At 35.4% G+C, this 16,075-nt stretch overlaps 11 non-coding genes across 11 annotated transcripts; all 11 read left to right on the top strand.

The window, feature by feature from the left end:
* The first annotated feature begins 588 nt into the window (after window positions 1–588).
* On the top strand, window positions 589–670 carry TRNAS-UGA (transfer RNA serine (anticodon UGA)). Its single transcript has one exon. It is a non-coding gene; the product is annotated as a tRNA-Ser (tRNA).
* A 1,335-nt stretch (window positions 671–2,005) lies between these two features.
* Window positions 2,006–2,087, top strand: TRNAS-UGA (transfer RNA serine (anticodon UGA)). Its single transcript has one exon. It is a non-coding gene; the product is annotated as a tRNA-Ser (tRNA).
* Window positions 2,088–3,422: 1,335 nt separating this feature from the next.
* Window positions 3,423–3,504, top strand: TRNAS-UGA (transfer RNA serine (anticodon UGA)). Its single transcript has one exon. It is a non-coding gene; the product is annotated as a tRNA-Ser (tRNA).
* A 1,335-nt stretch (window positions 3,505–4,839) lies between these two features.
* On the top strand, window positions 4,840–4,921 carry TRNAS-UGA (transfer RNA serine (anticodon UGA)). Its single transcript has one exon. It is a non-coding gene; the product is annotated as a tRNA-Ser (tRNA).
* Window positions 4,922–6,256: 1,335 nt separating this feature from the next.
* Window positions 6,257–6,338, top strand: TRNAS-UGA (transfer RNA serine (anticodon UGA)). Its single transcript has one exon. It is a non-coding gene; the product is annotated as a tRNA-Ser (tRNA).
* A 1,346-nt stretch (window positions 6,339–7,684) lies between these two features.
* On the top strand, window positions 7,685–7,766 carry TRNAS-UGA (transfer RNA serine (anticodon UGA)). The gene has a single exon. It is a non-coding gene; the product is annotated as a tRNA-Ser (tRNA).
* A 1,348-nt stretch (window positions 7,767–9,114) lies between these two features.
* On the top strand, window positions 9,115–9,196 carry TRNAS-UGA (transfer RNA serine (anticodon UGA)). Its single transcript has one exon. It is a non-coding gene; the product is annotated as a tRNA-Ser (tRNA).
* A 1,335-nt stretch (window positions 9,197–10,531) lies between these two features.
* On the top strand, window positions 10,532–10,613 carry TRNAS-UGA (transfer RNA serine (anticodon UGA)). The gene has a single exon. It is a non-coding gene; the product is annotated as a tRNA-Ser (tRNA).
* A 1,347-nt stretch (window positions 10,614–11,960) lies between these two features.
* On the top strand, window positions 11,961–12,042 carry TRNAS-UGA (transfer RNA serine (anticodon UGA)). Its single transcript has one exon. It is a non-coding gene; the product is annotated as a tRNA-Ser (tRNA).
* Window positions 12,043–13,390: 1,348 nt separating this feature from the next.
* Window positions 13,391–13,472, top strand: TRNAS-UGA (transfer RNA serine (anticodon UGA)). Its single transcript has one exon. It is a non-coding gene; the product is annotated as a tRNA-Ser (tRNA).
* A 1,348-nt stretch (window positions 13,473–14,820) lies between these two features.
* Window positions 14,821–14,902, top strand: TRNAS-UGA (transfer RNA serine (anticodon UGA)). The gene has a single exon. It is a non-coding gene; the product is annotated as a tRNA-Ser (tRNA).
* The last annotated feature ends 1,173 nt before the right edge of the window (window positions 14,903–16,075 follow it).

Consider the following 16,075-nt stretch of genomic DNA (forward strand, 5'->3'; position numbering starts at 1 on the left):
TGAACAATTAGGGAGGACACCCCAAAAGCACTGAGGAGTGCTAAAAATTATTTAGTAGATACTGCTGACAGATATGACTTTTGACAGCCAGAAATATTTATGCACAATTATGGGGGACACCCCAAAAGCGCTGGAGAGTGCCAAATATGAAGAAAAAATAATAAACCTCTATCCTCCTCTCTGCACTAGCGATTTTGGTTAGAGCAATTGCAAGAACAATATTGTATTCTCTGTCCCTGCTCTAATTAGCCTATGACTACACCCTGCTCTCTCCCTCTGTCAAATGGCAATGGATTGCTGTGGAGGCGTGTATTTATAAAGTTGAAGTATCGCGAGAACCGAGCCCCGGGATCCGACGACGTCACAATGACGTTCGGCCTCGATTTGGATTCGGAATGGGCGGGAGAGTACCGAGCTGCTCAGCTCGGTACTCGGATACCCAAAGTTCGGGTGGGTTCGGTTCTCGGAGAACAGGACGCGCCCATCTCTAATTATTTCAAACATTGTCAAGTAAGAGTTTCCACTCATTATGAAATTATCTTAAAATGCAGAATATGTTATTTCCAGCTCACACATTTTTCATCACAAGTAGCTGTGGCTGAGTGGTTAAGGCGATGGACTTGAAATCCATTGGGGTTTCCCCGCGCTGGTTCAAATCCTGCTGACTACGGTTTAGTTTGTCATCTTCACTGTAAGATGCGCATGGTTGATTAATTGTTATTACACCTTGTATCAATCTTAAATTTAATCCTGGAAAGAGAAAAATGGACAGCAGCATATAAAGGTTATTTAAATTATTTAGCAAGTGGTAGTTGAATGTCAATGGCAGAGTGATCCATTCAAGATTTCATGCGCTGGCAACAATTTTTAAGCTTGTCGTCATTACAGAGAAAATCTGAGATCGGGTAATAATGCACAAGTATTTGGAAGAGAAGCTTGAATCTTTAATCATTGACATACTGTCTGTTAATCCAATATTTCCATTATTTACTTATCTGCTAAACACTTTAAAGAAAATGACTCATGTTAAAATCATAGTCGAATGACAGCTCACAGTGACTTTGCAGATCCTTCTAAATATGGAGCAATTAATGTTCAGCTAAGCACTTGGAGTTGTGGCTGTGTTAAACACTTATTTGTAGCCAAGTTGTTAAGGTGTTCTGATGTTTAATTATCAATAACACCTAATGACTTCTTTTTCTCACTAACCAAGCACTTTCTTCATAATCTATCTTATTACAAATATAGTCAAATGACTGTTCTCAGCGACTTTTAAATCCCTACAAAATACAGAAATAAAATCTCCACCTGAGCACTAGATTTCAAGAGGTTATTGTGGCCAGGAGGTTGATGAGAGGCAAGTTCAAATGTCAGTGACATCTCATGGTCTCTATTTTTCAAGTACAAAGCACTTTTTTGTGTTCTCTTGTGCTGCAAACATAGTAAAATGACAGATTTTGGATACTACGCTATCCCCCTAAAATACTGAAAAAATTCAATCTGTGAATCAGCACACTATTAAATTTATTCCTGTACATTTATTTTGGAAACTAGGCAAAGGTTCACCAAATTCACGGTTCTTTGGACAAACTTACAAAGCATGCACTTAATTCTGCATATAAATCAGATAAAAAATCTTGTTCCAAATTCTTTTTTTTTAACACAAGTGTTTACCTGTTTAAACCAAAATAAATATGTTGCAGGGTGCCATCAGATAAATGCAATTCAAATTGACTCTTTTGTGGCCTAAAGTCTGAGAGAATTATTTCCAAAAACCTCTTGGAAAGGGGTAACTTGCTGTAATGGCAAGCACTTTTGATCACTTAATTCAGAGATCCGAGTTCTAATCTCGTTGGGACCTGATGATTTCTTTATCTGACCTACAAAGCACTTTAGTAACAATCTCTATTATTTCAAACATTGTCAAGTAAGAGTTTCCACTCATTATGAAATTATCTTAAAATGCAGAAAATGTCATTTCCAGCAAACATATTTTTCATCACCAGTAGTCGTGGCCGAGTGGTTAAGGCGATGGACTTGAAATCCATTGGGGTTTCCCCGCGCAGGTTCAAATCCTGCCGACTACGGTTTAGTTTGTCATCTTCACTGTAAGATGCGCATGGTTGATTAATTGTTATTACACCTTGTATCAATCTTAAATTTAATCCTGGAAAGAGAAAAATGGACAGCAGCGTATGAGGGTTATTTAAATTATTTAGCAAGTGGTAGTTGAATGTCAATGGCAGAGTGATCCATTCAAGATTTCATGCGCTGGCAACAATTTTTTAGCTTGTCGTCATTACAGAGAAAATGTGAGATCGGGTAATAATGCACAAGTATTTGGAAGAGAAGCTTGAATCTTTAATCATTGACATACTGTCTGTTAATCCAATATTTCCATTATTTACTTATCTGCTAAACACTTTAAAGAAAATGACTCATGTTAAAATCATAGTCGAATGACAGCTCTCAGTGACTTTGCAGATCCTTCTAAATATGGAGCAATTAATGTTCAGCTAAGCACTTGGAGTTGTGGCTGTGTTAAACACTTATTTGTAGCCAAGTTGTTAAGGTGTTCTGATGTTTAATTATCAATAACACCTAATGACTTCTTTTTCTCACTAACCAAGCACTTTCTTCATAATCTATCTTATTACAAATATAGTCAAATGACTGTTCTCAGCGACTTTTAAATCCCTACAAAATACAGAAATAAAATCTCCACCTGAGCACTAGATTTCAAGAGGTTATTGTGGCCAGGAGGTTGATGAGAGGCAAGTTCAAATGTCAGTGACATCTCATGGTCTCTATTTTTCACCTACAAAGCACTTTTTTGTGTTCTCTTGTGCTGCAAACATAGTAAAATGACAGATTTCGGTTACTACGCTATCCCCCTAAAATACTGAAAAAATTCAATCTGTGAATCAGCACACTATTAAATTTATTCCTGTACATTTATTTTGGAAACTAGGCAAAGGTTCACCAAATTCACGGTTCTTTGGACAAACTTACAAAGCATGCACTTAATTCTGCATATAAATCAGATAAAAAATCTTGTTCAAAATTCTTTTTTTTTAACACAAGTGTTTACCTGTTTAAACCAAAATAAATATGTTGCAGGGTGCCATCAGATAAATGCAATTCAAATTGACTCTTTTATGGCCTAAAGTCTGAGAGAATTATTTCCAAAAACCTCTTGGAAAGGGGTAACTTGGTGTAATGGCAAGCACTTTTGATCACTTAATTCAGAGATCCGAGTTCTAATCTCGTTGGGACCTGATGATTTCTTTATCTGACCTACAAAGCACTTTAGTAACAATCTCTATTATTTCAAACATTGTCAAGTAAGAGTTTCCACTCATTATGAAATTATCTTAAAATGCAGAAAATGTCATTTCCAGCAAACACATTTTTCATCACCAGTAGTCGTGGCCGAGTGGTTAAGGTGATGGACTTGAAATCCATTGGGGTTTCCCCATGCAGGTTCAAATCCTGCCGACTATGGTTTAGTTTGTCATCTTCACTGTAAGATGCGCATGGTTGATTAATTGTTATTACACCTTGTATCAATCTTAAATTTAATCCTGGAAAGAGAAAAATGGACAGCAGCGTATGAGGGTTATTTAAATTATTTAGCAAGTGGTAGTTGAATGTCAATGGCAGAGTGATCCATTCAAGATTTCATGCGCTGGCAACAATTTTTTAGCTTGTCGTCATTACAGAGAAAATGTGAGATCGGGTAATAATGCACAAGTATTTGGAAGAGAAGCTTGAATCTTTAATCATTGACATACTGTCTGTTAATCCAATATTTCCATTATTTACTTATCTGCTAAACACTTTAAAGAAAATGACTCATGTTAAAATCATAGTCGAATGACAGCTCTCAGTGACTTTGCAGATCCTTCTAAATATGGAGCAATTAATGTTCAGCTAAGCACTTGGAGTTGTGGCTGTGTTAAACACTTATTTGTAGCCAAGTTGTTAAGGTGTTCTGATGTTTAATTATCAATAACACCTAATGACTTCTTTTTCTCACTAACCAAGCACTTTCTTCATAATCTATCTTATTACAAATATAGTCAAATGACTGTTCTCAGCGACTTTTAAATCCCTACAAAATACAGAAATAAAATCTCCACCTGAGCACTAGATTTCAAGAGGTTATTGTGGCCAGGAGGTTGATGAGAGGCAAGTTCAAATGTCAGTGACATCTCATGGTCTCTATTTTTCACCTACAAAGCACTTTTTTGTGTTCTCTTGTGCTGCAAACATAGTAAAATGACAGATTTCGGTTACTACGCTATCCCCCTAAAATACTGAAAAAATTCAATCTGTGAATCAGCACACTATTAAATTTATTCCTGTACATTTATTTTGGAAACTAGGCAAAGGTTCACCAAATTCACGGTTCTTTGGACAAACTTACAAAGCATGCACTTAATTCTGCATATAAATCAGATAAAAAATCTTGTTCCAAATTCTTTTTTTTTAACACAAGTGTTTACCTGTTTAAACCAAAATAAATATGTTGCAGGGTGCCATCAGATAAATACAATTCAAATTGACTCTTTTGTGGCCTAAAGTCTGAGAGAATTATTTCCAAAAACCTCTTGGAAAGGGCTAACTTGGTGTAATGGCAAGCACTTTTGATCACTTAATTCAGAGATCCGAGTTCTAATCTCGCTGGGACCTGATGATTTCTTTATCTGACCTACAAAGCACTTTAGTAACAATCTCTATTATTTCAAACATTGTCAAGTAAGAGTTTCCACTCATTATGAAATTATCTTAAAATGCAGAAAATGTCATTTCCAGCAAACACATTTTTCATCACCAGTAGTCGTGGCTGAGTGGTTAAGGCGATGGACTTGAAATCCATTGGGGTTTCCCCGCACAGGTTCAAATCCTGCCGACTACGGTTTAGTTTGTCATCTTCACTGTAAGATGCGCATGGTTGATTAATTGTTATTACACCTTGTATCAATCTTAAATTTAATCCTGGAAAGAGAAAAATGGACAGCAGCGTATGAGGGTTATTTAAATTATTTAGCAAGTGGTAGTTGAATGTCAATGGCAGAGTGATCCATTCAAGATTTCATGCGCTGGCAACAATTTTTTAGCTTGTCGTCATTACAGAGAAAATCTGAGATCGGGTAATAATGCACAAGTATTTGGAAGAGAAGCTTGAATCTTTAATCATTGACATACTGTCTGTTAATCCAATATTTCCATTATTTACTTATCTGCTAAACACTTTAAAGAAAATGACTCATGTTAAAATCATAGTCGAATGACAGCTCTCAGTGACTTTGCAGATCCTTCTAAATATGGAGCAATTAATGTTCAGCTAAGCACTTGGAGTTGTGGCTGTGTTAAACACTTATTTGTAGCCAAGTTGTTAAGGTGTTCTGATGTTTAATTATCAATAACACCTAATGACTTCTTTTTCTCACTAACCAAGCACTTTCTTCATAATCTATCTTATTACAAATATAGTCAAATGACTGTTCTCAGCGACTTTTAAATCCCTACAAAATACAGAAATAAAATCTCCACCTGAGCACTAGATTTCAAGAGGTTATTGTGGCCAGGAGGTTGATGAGAGGCAAGTTCAAATGTCAGTGACATCTCATGGTCTCTATTTTTCACCTACAAAGCACTTTTTTGTGTTCTCTTGTGCTGCAAACATAGTAAAATGACAGATTTCGGTTACTACGCTATCCCCCTAAAATACTGAAAAAATTCAATCTGTGAATCAGCACACTATTAAATTTATTCCTGTACATTTATTTTGGAAACTAGGCAAAGGTTCACCAAATTCACGGTTCTTTGGACAAACTTACAAAGCATGCACTTAATTCTGCATATAAATCAGATAAAAAATCTTGTTCCAAATTCTTTTTTTTTAACACAAGTGTTTACCTGTTTAAACCAAAATAAATATGTTGCAGGGTGCCATCAGATAAATGCAATTCAAATTGACTCTTTTGTGGCCTAAAGTCTGAGAGAATTATTTCCAAAAACCTCTTGGAAAGGGCTAACTTGGTGTAATGGCAAGCACTTTTGATCACTTAATTCAGAGATCCGAGTTCTAATCTCGCTGGGACCTGATGATTTCTTTATCTGACCTACAAAGCACTTTAGTAACAATCTCTATTATTTCAAACATTGTCAAGTAAGAGTTTCCACTCATTATGAAATTATCTTAAAATGCAGAAAATGTCATTTCCAGCAAACACAATTTTCATCACCAGTAGTCGTGGCCGAGTGGTTAAGGCGATGGACTTGAAATCCATTGGGGTTTCCCCGCGCAGGTTCAAATCCTGCCGACTACGGTTTAGTTTGTCATCTTCACTGTAAGATGCGCATGGTTGATTAATTGTTATTACACCTTGTATCAATCTTAAATTTAATCCTGGAAAGAGAAAAATGGACAGAAGTGTTCCAGCAGCGTATGAGGGTTATTTAAATTATTTAGCAAGTGGTAGTTGAATGTCAATGGCAGAGTGATCCATTCAAGATTTCATGCGCTGGCAACAATTTTTTAGCTTGTCGTCATTACAGAGAAAATGTGAGATCGGGTAATAATGCACAAGTATTTGGAAGAGAAGCTTGAATCTTTAATCATTGACATACTGTCTGTTAATCCAATATTTCCATTATTTACTTATCTGCTAAACACTTTAAAGAAAATGACTCATGTTAAAATCATAGTCGAATGACAGCTCTCAGTGACTTTGCAGATCCTTCTAAATATGGAGCAATTAATGTTCAGCTAAGCACTTGGAGTTGTGGCTGTGTTAAACACTTATTTGTAGCCAAGTTGTTAAGGTGTTCTGATGTTTAATTATCAATAACACCTAATGACTTCTTTTTCTCACTAACCAAGCACTTTCTTCATAATCTATCTTATTACAAATATAGTCAAATGACTGTTCTCAGCGACTTTTAAATCCCTACAAAATACAGAAATAAAATCTCCACCTGAGCACTAGATTTCAAGAGGTTATTGTGGCCAGGAGGTTGATGAGAGGCAAGTTCAAATGTCAGTGACATCTCATGGTCTCTATTTTTCACCTACAAAGCACTTTTTTGTGTTCTCTTGTGCTGCAAACATAGTAAAATGACAGATTTCGGTTACTACGCTATCCCCCTAAAATACTGAAAAAATTCAATCTGTGAATCAGCACACTATTAAATTTATTCCTGTACATTTATTTTGGAAACTAGGCAAAGGTTCACCAAATTCACGGTTCTTTGGACAAACTTACAAAGCATGCACTTAATTCTGCATATAAATCAGATAAAAAATCTTGTTCCAAATTCTTTTTTTTTAACACAAGTGTTTACCTGTTTAAACCAAAATAAATATGTTGCAGGGTGCCATCAGATAAATGCAATTCAAATTGACTCTTTTATGGCCTAAAGTCTGAGAGAATTATTTCCAAAAACCTCTTGGAAAGGGGTAACTTGGTGTAATGGCAAGCACTTTTGATCACTTAATTCAGAGATCCGAGTTCTAATCTCGTTGGGACCTGATGATTTCTTTATCTGACCTACAAAGCACTTTAGTAACAATCTCTATTATTTCAAACATTGTCAAGTAAGAGTTTCCACTCATTATGAAATTATCTTAAAATGCAGAAAATGTCATTTCCAGCAAACACATTTTTCATCACCAGTAGTCGTGGCCGAGTGGTTAAGGCGATGGACTTGAAATCCATTGGGGTTTCCCCGCGCAGGTTCAAATCCTGCCGACTACGGTTTAGTTTGTCATCTTCACTGTAAGATGCGCATGGTTGATTAATTGTTATTACACCTTGTATCAATCTTAAATTTAATCCTGGAAAGAGAAAAATGGACAGAAAAATGGACAGCAGCGTATGAGGGTTATTTAAATTATTTAGCAAGTGGTAGTTGAATGTCAATGGCAGAGTGATCCATTCAAGATTTCATGCGCTGGCAACAATTTTTTAGCTTGTCGTCATTACAGAGAAAATGTGAGATCGGGTAATAATGCACAAGTATTTGGAAGAGAAGCTTGAATCTTTAATCATTGACATACTGTCTGTTAATCCAATATTTCCATTATTTACTTATCTGCTAAACACTTTAAAGAAAATGACTCATGTTAAAATCATAGTCGAATGACAGCTCTCAGTGACTTTGCAGATCCTTCTAAATATGGAGCAATTAATGTTCAGCTAAGCACTTGGAGTTGTGGCTGTGTTAAACACTTATTTGTAGCCAAGTTGTTAAGGTGTTCTGATGTTTAATTATCAATAACACCTAATGACTTCTTTTTCTCACTAACCAAGCACTTTCTTCATAATCTATCTTATTACAAATATAGTCAAATGACTGTTCTCAGCGACTTTTAAATCCCTACAAAATACAGAAATAAAAATCTCCACCTGAGCACTAGATTTCAAGAGGTTATTGTGGCCAGGAGGTTGATGAGAGGCAAGTTCAAATGTCAGTGACATCTCATGGTCTCTATTTTTCACCTACAAAGCACTTTTTTGTGTTCTCTTGTGCTGCAAACATAGTAAAATGACAGATTTCGGTTACTACGCTATCCCCCTAAAATACTGAAAAAATTCAATCTGTGAATCAGCACACTATTAAATTTATTCCTGTACATTTATTTTGGAAACTAGGCAAAGGTTCACCAAATTCACGGTTCTTTGGACAAACTTACAAAGCATGCACTTAATTCTGCATATAAATCAGATAAAAAATCTTGTTCCAAAATCTTTTTTTTTAACACAAGTGTTTACCTGTTTAAACCAAAATAAATATGTTGCAGGGTGCCATCAGATAAATGCAATTCAAATTGACTCTTTTGTGGCCTAAAGTCTGAGAGAATTATTTCCAAAAACCTCTTGGAAAGGGCTAACTTGGTGTAATGGCAAGCACTTTTGATCACTTAATTCAGAGATCCGAGTTCTAATCTCGCTGGGACCTGATGATTTCTTTATCTGACCTACAAAGCACTTTAGTAACAATCTCTATTATTTCAAATATTGTCAAGTAAGAGTTTCCACTCATTATGAAATTATCTTAAAATGCAGAAAATGTCATTTCCAGCAAACACATTTTTCATCACCAGTAGTCGTGGCTGAGTGGTTAAGGCGATGGACTTGAAATCCATTGGGGTTTCCCTGCGCAGGTTCAAATCCTGCCGACTACGGTTTAGTTTGTCATCTTCACTGTAAGATGCGCATGGTTGAATAATTGTTATTACACCTTGTATCAATCTTAAATTTAATCCTGGAAAGAGAAAAATGGACAGCAGCGTATGAGGGTTATTTAAATTATTTAGCAAGTGGTAGTTGAATGTCAATGGCAGAGTGATCCATTCAAGATTTCATGCGCTGGCAACAATTTTTTAGCTTGTCGTCATTACAGAGAAAATGTGAGATCGGGTAATAATGCACAAGTATTTGGAAGAGAAGCTTGAATCTTTAATCATTGACATACTGTCTGTTAATCCAATATTTCCATTATTTACTTATCTGCTAAACACTTTAAAGAAAATGACTCATGTTAAAATCATAGTCGAATGACAGCTCTCAGTGACTTTGCAGATCCTTCTAAATATGGAGCAATTAATGTTCAGCTAAGCACTTGGAGTTGTGGCTGTGTTAAACACTTATTTGTAGCCAAGTTGTTAAGGTGTTCTGATGTTTAATTATCAATAACACCTAATGACTTCTTTTTCTCACTAACCAAGCACTTTCTTCATAATCTATCTTATTACAAATATAGTCAAATGACTGTTCTCAGCGACTTTTAAATCCCTACAAAATACAGAAATAAAATCTCCACCTGAGCACTAGATTTCAAGAGGTTATTGTGGCCAGGAGGTTGATGAGAGGCAAGTTCAAATGTCAGTGACATCTCATGGTCTCTATTTTTCACCTACAAAGCACTTTTTTGTGTTCTCTTGTGCTGCAAACATAGTAAAATGACAGATTTCGGTTACTACGCTATCCCCCTAAAATACTGAAAAAATTCAATCTGTGAATCAGCACACTATTAAATTTATTCCTGTACATTTATTTTGGAAACTAGGCAAAGGTTCACCAAATTCACGGTTCTTTGGACAAACTTACAAAGCATGCACTTAATTCTGCATATAAATCAGATAAAAAATCTTGTTCCAAATTCTTTTTTTTTAACACAAGTGTTTACCTGTTTAAACCAAAATAAATATGTTGCAGGGTGCCATCAGATAAATGCAATTCAAATTGACTCTTTTATGGCCTAAAGTCTGAGAGAATTATTTCCAAAAACCTCTTGGAAAGGGGTAACTTGGTGTAATGGCAAGCACTTTTGATCACTTAATTCAGAGATCCGAGTTCTAATCTCGTTGGGACCTGATGATTTCTTTATCTGACCTACAAAGCACTTTAGTAACAATCTCTATTATTTCAAACATTGTCAAGTAAGAGTTTCCACTCATTATGAAATTATCTTAAAATGCAGAAAATGTCATTTCCAGCAAACACATTTTTCATCACCAGTAGTCGTGGCCGAGTGGTTAAGGTGATGGACTTGAAATCCATTGGGGTTTCCCCGCGCAGGTTCAAATCCTGCTGACTACGGTTTAGTTTGTCATCTTCACTGTAAGATGCGCATGGTTGATTAATTGTTATTACACCTTGTATCAATCTTAAATTTAATCCTGGAAAGAGAAAAATGGACAGAAAAATGGACAGCAGCGTATGAGGGTTATTTAAATTATTTAGCAAGTGGTAGTTGAATGTCAATGGCAGAGTGATCCATTCAAGATTTCATGCGCTGGCAACAATTTTTTAGCTTGTCGTCATTACAGAGAAAATGTGAGATCGGGTAATAATGCACAAGTATTTGGAAGAGAAGCTTGAATATTTAATCATTGACATACTGTCTGTTAATCCAATATTTCCATTATTTACTTATCTGCTAAACACTTTAAAGAAAATGACTCATGTTAAAATCATAGTCGAATGACAGCTCTCAGTGACTTTGCAGATCCTTCTAAATATGGAGCAATTAATGTTCAGCTAAGCACTTGGAGTTGTGGCTGTGTTAAACACTTATTTGTAGCCAAGTTGTTAAGGTGTTCTGATGTTTAATTATCAATAACACCTAATGACTTCTTTTTCTCACTAACCAAGCACTTTCTTCATAATCTATCTTATTACAAATATAGTCAAATGACTGTTCTCAGCGACTTTTAAATCCCTACAAAATACAGAAATAAAATCTCCACCTGAGCACTAGATTTCAAGAGGTTATTGTGGTCAGGAGGTTGATGAGAGGCAAGTTCAAATGTCAGTGACATCTCATGGTCTCTATTTTTCACCTACAAAGCACTTTTTTGTGTTCTCTTGTGCTGCAAACATAGTAAAATGACAGATTTCGGTTACTACGCTATCCCCCTAAAATACTGAAAAAATTCAATCTGTGAATCAGCACACTATTAAATTTATTCCTGTACATTTATTTTGGAAACTAGGCAAAGGTTCACCAAATTCACGGTTCTTTGGACAAACTTAAAAAGCATGCACTTAATTCTGCATATAAATCAGATAAAAAATCTTGTTCCAAATTCTTTTTTTTTAACACAAGTGTTTACCTGTTTAAACCAAAATAAATATGTTGCAGGGTGCCATCAGATAAATGCAATTCAAATTGACTCTTTTATGGCCTAAAGTCTGAGAGAATTATTTCCAAAAACCTCTTGGAAAGGGGTAACTTGGTGTAATGGCAAGCACTTTTGATCACTTAATTCAGAGATCCGAGTTCTAATCTCGTTGGGACCTGATGATTTCTTTATCTGACCTACAAAGCACTTTAGTAACAATCTCTATTATTTCAAACATTGTCAAGTAAGAGTTTCCACTCATTATGAAATTATCTTAAAATGCAGAAAATGTCATTTCCAGCAAACACATTTTTCATCACCAGTAGTCGTGGCCGAGTGGTTAAGGCGATGGACTTGAAATCCATTGGGGTTTCCCCACGCAGGTTCAAATCCTGCCGACTACGGTTTAGTTTGTCATCTTCACTGTAAGATGCGCATGGTTGATTAATTGTTATTACACCTTGTATCAATCTTAAATTTAATCCTGGAAAGAGAAAAATGGACAGAAAAATGGACAGCAGCGTATGAGGGTTATTTAAATTATTTAGCAAGTGGTAGTTGAATGTCAATGGCAGAGTGATCCATTCAAGATTTCATGCGCTGGCAACAATTTTTTAGCTTGTCGTCATTACAGAGAAAATGTGAGATCGGGTAATAATGCACAAGTATTTGGAAGAGAAGCTTGAATCTTTAGTCATTGACATACTGTCTGTTAATCCAATATTTCCATTATTTACTTATCTGCTAAACACTTTAAAGAAAATGACTCATGTTAAAATCATAGTCGAATGACAGCTCTCAGTGACTTTGCAGATCCTTCTAAATATGGAGCAATTAATGTTCAGCTAAGCACTTGGAGTTGTGGCTGTGTTAAACACTTATTTGTAGCCAAGTTGTTAAGGTGTTCTGATGTTTAATTATCAATAACACCTAATGACTTCTTTTTCTCACTAACCAAGCACTTTCTTCATAATCTATCTTATTACAAATATAGTCAAATGACTGTTCTCAGCGACTTTTAAATCCCTACAAAATACAGAAATAAAATCTCCACCTGAGCACTAGATTTCAAGAGGTTATTGTGGCCAGGAGGTTGATGAGAGGCAAGTTCAAATGTCAGTGACATCTCATGGTCTCTATTTTTCACCTACAAAGCACTTTTTTGTGTTCTCTTGTGCTGCAAACATAATAAAATGACAGATTTCGGTTACTACGCTATCCCCCTAAAATACTGAAAAAATTCAATCTGTGAATCAGCACACTATTAAATTTATTCCTGTACATTTATTTTGGAAACTAGGCAAAGGTTCACCAAATTCACGGTTCTTTGGACAAACTTACAAAGCATGCACTTAATTCTGCATATAAATCAGATAAAAAATCTTGTTCCAAATTCTTTTTTTTTTAACACAAGTGTTTACCTGTTTAAACCAAAATAAATATGTTGCAGGGTGCCATCAGATAAATGCAATTCAAATTGACTCTTTTATGGCCTAAAGTCTGAGAGAATTATTTCCAAAAACCTCTTGGAAAGGGGTAACTTGGTGTAATGGCAAGCACTTTTGATCACTTAATTCAGAGATCCGAGTTCTAATCTCGTTGGGACCTGATGATTTCTTTATCTGACCTACAAAGCACTTTAGTAACAATCTCTATTATTTCAAACATTGTCAAGTAAGAGTTTCCACTCATTATGAAATTATCTTAAAATGCAGAAAATGTCATTTCCAGCAAACACATTTTTCATCACCAGTAGTCGTGGCCGAGTGGTTAAGGCGATGGACTTGAAATCCATTGGGGTTTCCCCACGCAGGTTCAAATCCTGCCGACTACGGTTTAGTTTGTCATCTTCACTGTAAGATGCGCATGGTTGATTAATTGTTATTACACCTTGTATCAATCTTAAATTTAATCCTGGAAAGAGAAAAATGGACAGAAAAATGGACAGCAGCGTATGAGGGTTATTTAAATTATTTAGCAAGTGGTAGTTGAATGTCAATGGCAGAGTGATCCATTCAAGATTTCATGCGCTGGCAACAATTTTTTAGCTTGTCGTCATTACAGAGAAAATGTGAGATCGGGTAATAATGCACAAGTATTTGGAAGAGAAGCTTGAATCTTTAATCATTGACATACTGTCTGTTAATCCAATATTTCCATTATTTACTTATCTGCTAAACACTTTAAAGAAAATGACTCATGTTAAAATCATAGTCGAATGACAGCTCTCAGTGACTTTGCAGATCCTTCTAAATATGGAGCAATTAATGTTCAGCTAAGCACTTGGAGTTGTGGCTGTGTTAAACACTTATTTGTAGCCAAGTTGTTAAGGTGTTCTGATGTTTAATTATCAATAACACCTAATGACTTCTTTTTCTCACTAACCAAGCACTTTCTTCATAATCTATCTTATTACAAATATAGTCAAATGACTGTTCTCAGCGACTTTTAAATCCCTACAAAATACAGAAATAAAATCTCCACCTGAGCACTAGATTTCAAGAGGTTATTGTGGCCAGGAGGTTGATGAGAGGCAAGTTCAAATGTCAGTGACATCTCATGGTCTCTATTTTTCACCTACAAAGCACTTTTTTGTGTTCTCTTGTGCGGCAAACATAATAAAATGACAGATTTCGGTTACTACGCTATCCCCCTAAAATACTGAAAAAATTCAATCTGTGAATCAGCACACTATTAAATTTATTCCTGTACATTTATTTTGGAAACTAGGCAAAGGTTCACCAAATTCACGGTTCTTTGGACAAACTTACAAAGCATGCACTTAATTCTGCATATAAATCAGATAAAAAATCTTGTTCCAAATTCTTTTTTTTTTAACACAAGTGTTTACCTGTTTAAACCAAAATAAATATGTTGCAGGGTGCCATCAGATAAATGCAATTCAAATTGACTCTTTTATGGCCTAAAGTCTGAGAGAATTATTTCCAAAAACCTCTTGGAAAGGGGTAACTTGGTGTAATGGCAAGCACTTTTGATCACTTAATTCAGAGATCCGAGTTCTAATCTCGTTGGGACCTGATGATTTCTTTATCTGACCTACAAAGCACTTTAGTAACAATCTCTATTATTTCAAACATTGTCAAGTAAGAGTTTCCACTCATTATGAAATTATCTTAAAATGCAGAAAATGTCATTTCCAGCAAACACATTTTTCATCACCAGTAGTCGTGGCCGAGTGGTTAAGGCGATGGACTTGAAATCCATTGGGGTTTCCCCACGCAGGTTCAAATCCTGCCGACTACGGTTTAGTTTGTCATCTTCACTGTAAGATGCGCATGGTTGATTAATTGTTATTACACCTTGTATCAATCTTAAATTTAATCCTGGAAAGAGAAAAATGGACAGAAAAATGGACAGCAGCGTATGAGGGTTATTTAAATTATTTAGCAAGTGGTAGTTGAATGTCAATGGCAGAGTGATCCATTCAAGATTTCATGCGCTGGCAACAATTTTTTAGCTTGTCGTCATTACAGAGAAAATGTGAGATCGGGTAATAATGCACAAGTATTTGGAAGAGAAGCTTGAATCTTTAATCATTGACATACTGTCTGTTAATCCAATATTTCCATTATTTACTTATCTGCTAAACACTTTAAAGAAAATGACTCATGTTAAAATCATAGTCGAATGACAGCTCTCAGTGACTTTGCAGATCCTTCTAAATATGGAGCAATTAATGTTCAGCTAAGCACTTGGAGTTGTGGCTGTGTTAAACACTTATTTGTAGCCAAGTTGTTAAGGTGTTCTGATGTTTAATTATCAATAACACCTAATGACTTCTTTTTCTCACTAACCAAGCACTTTCTTCATAATCTATCTTATTACAAATATAGTCAAATGACTGTTCTCAGCGACTTTTAAATCCCTACAAAATACAGAAATAAAATCTCCACCTGAGCACTAGATTTCAAGAGGTTATTGTGGCCAGGAGGTTGATGAGAGGCAAGTTCAAATGTCAGTGACATCTCATGGTCTCTATTTTTCACCTACAAAGCACTTTTTTGTGTTCTCTTGTGCTGCAAACATAATAAAATGACAGATTTCGGTTACTACGCTATCCCCCTAAAATACTGAAAAAATTCAATCTGTGAATCAGCACACTATTAAATTTATTCCTGTACATTTATTTTGGAAACTAGGCAAAGGTTCACCAAATTCACGGTTCTTTGGACAAACTTACAAAGCATGCACTTAATTCTGCATATAAATCAGATAAAAAATCTTGTTCCAAATTCTTTTTTTTTAACACAAGTGTTTACCTGTTTAAACCAAAATAAATATGTTGCAGGGTGCCATCAGATAAATGCAATTCAAATTGACTCTTTTATGGCCTAAAGTCTGAGAGAATTATTTCCAAAAACCTCTTGGAAAGGGGTAACTTGGTGTAATGGCAAGCACTTTTGATCACTTAATTCA

Source organism: Mixophyes fleayi, chromosome 10, assembly GCF_038048845.1.
Source record: "Mixophyes fleayi isolate aMixFle1 chromosome 10, aMixFle1.hap1, whole genome shotgun sequence".
Classification (NCBI taxonomy): domain Eukaryota; kingdom Metazoa; phylum Chordata; class Amphibia; order Anura; family Limnodynastidae; genus Mixophyes; species Mixophyes fleayi.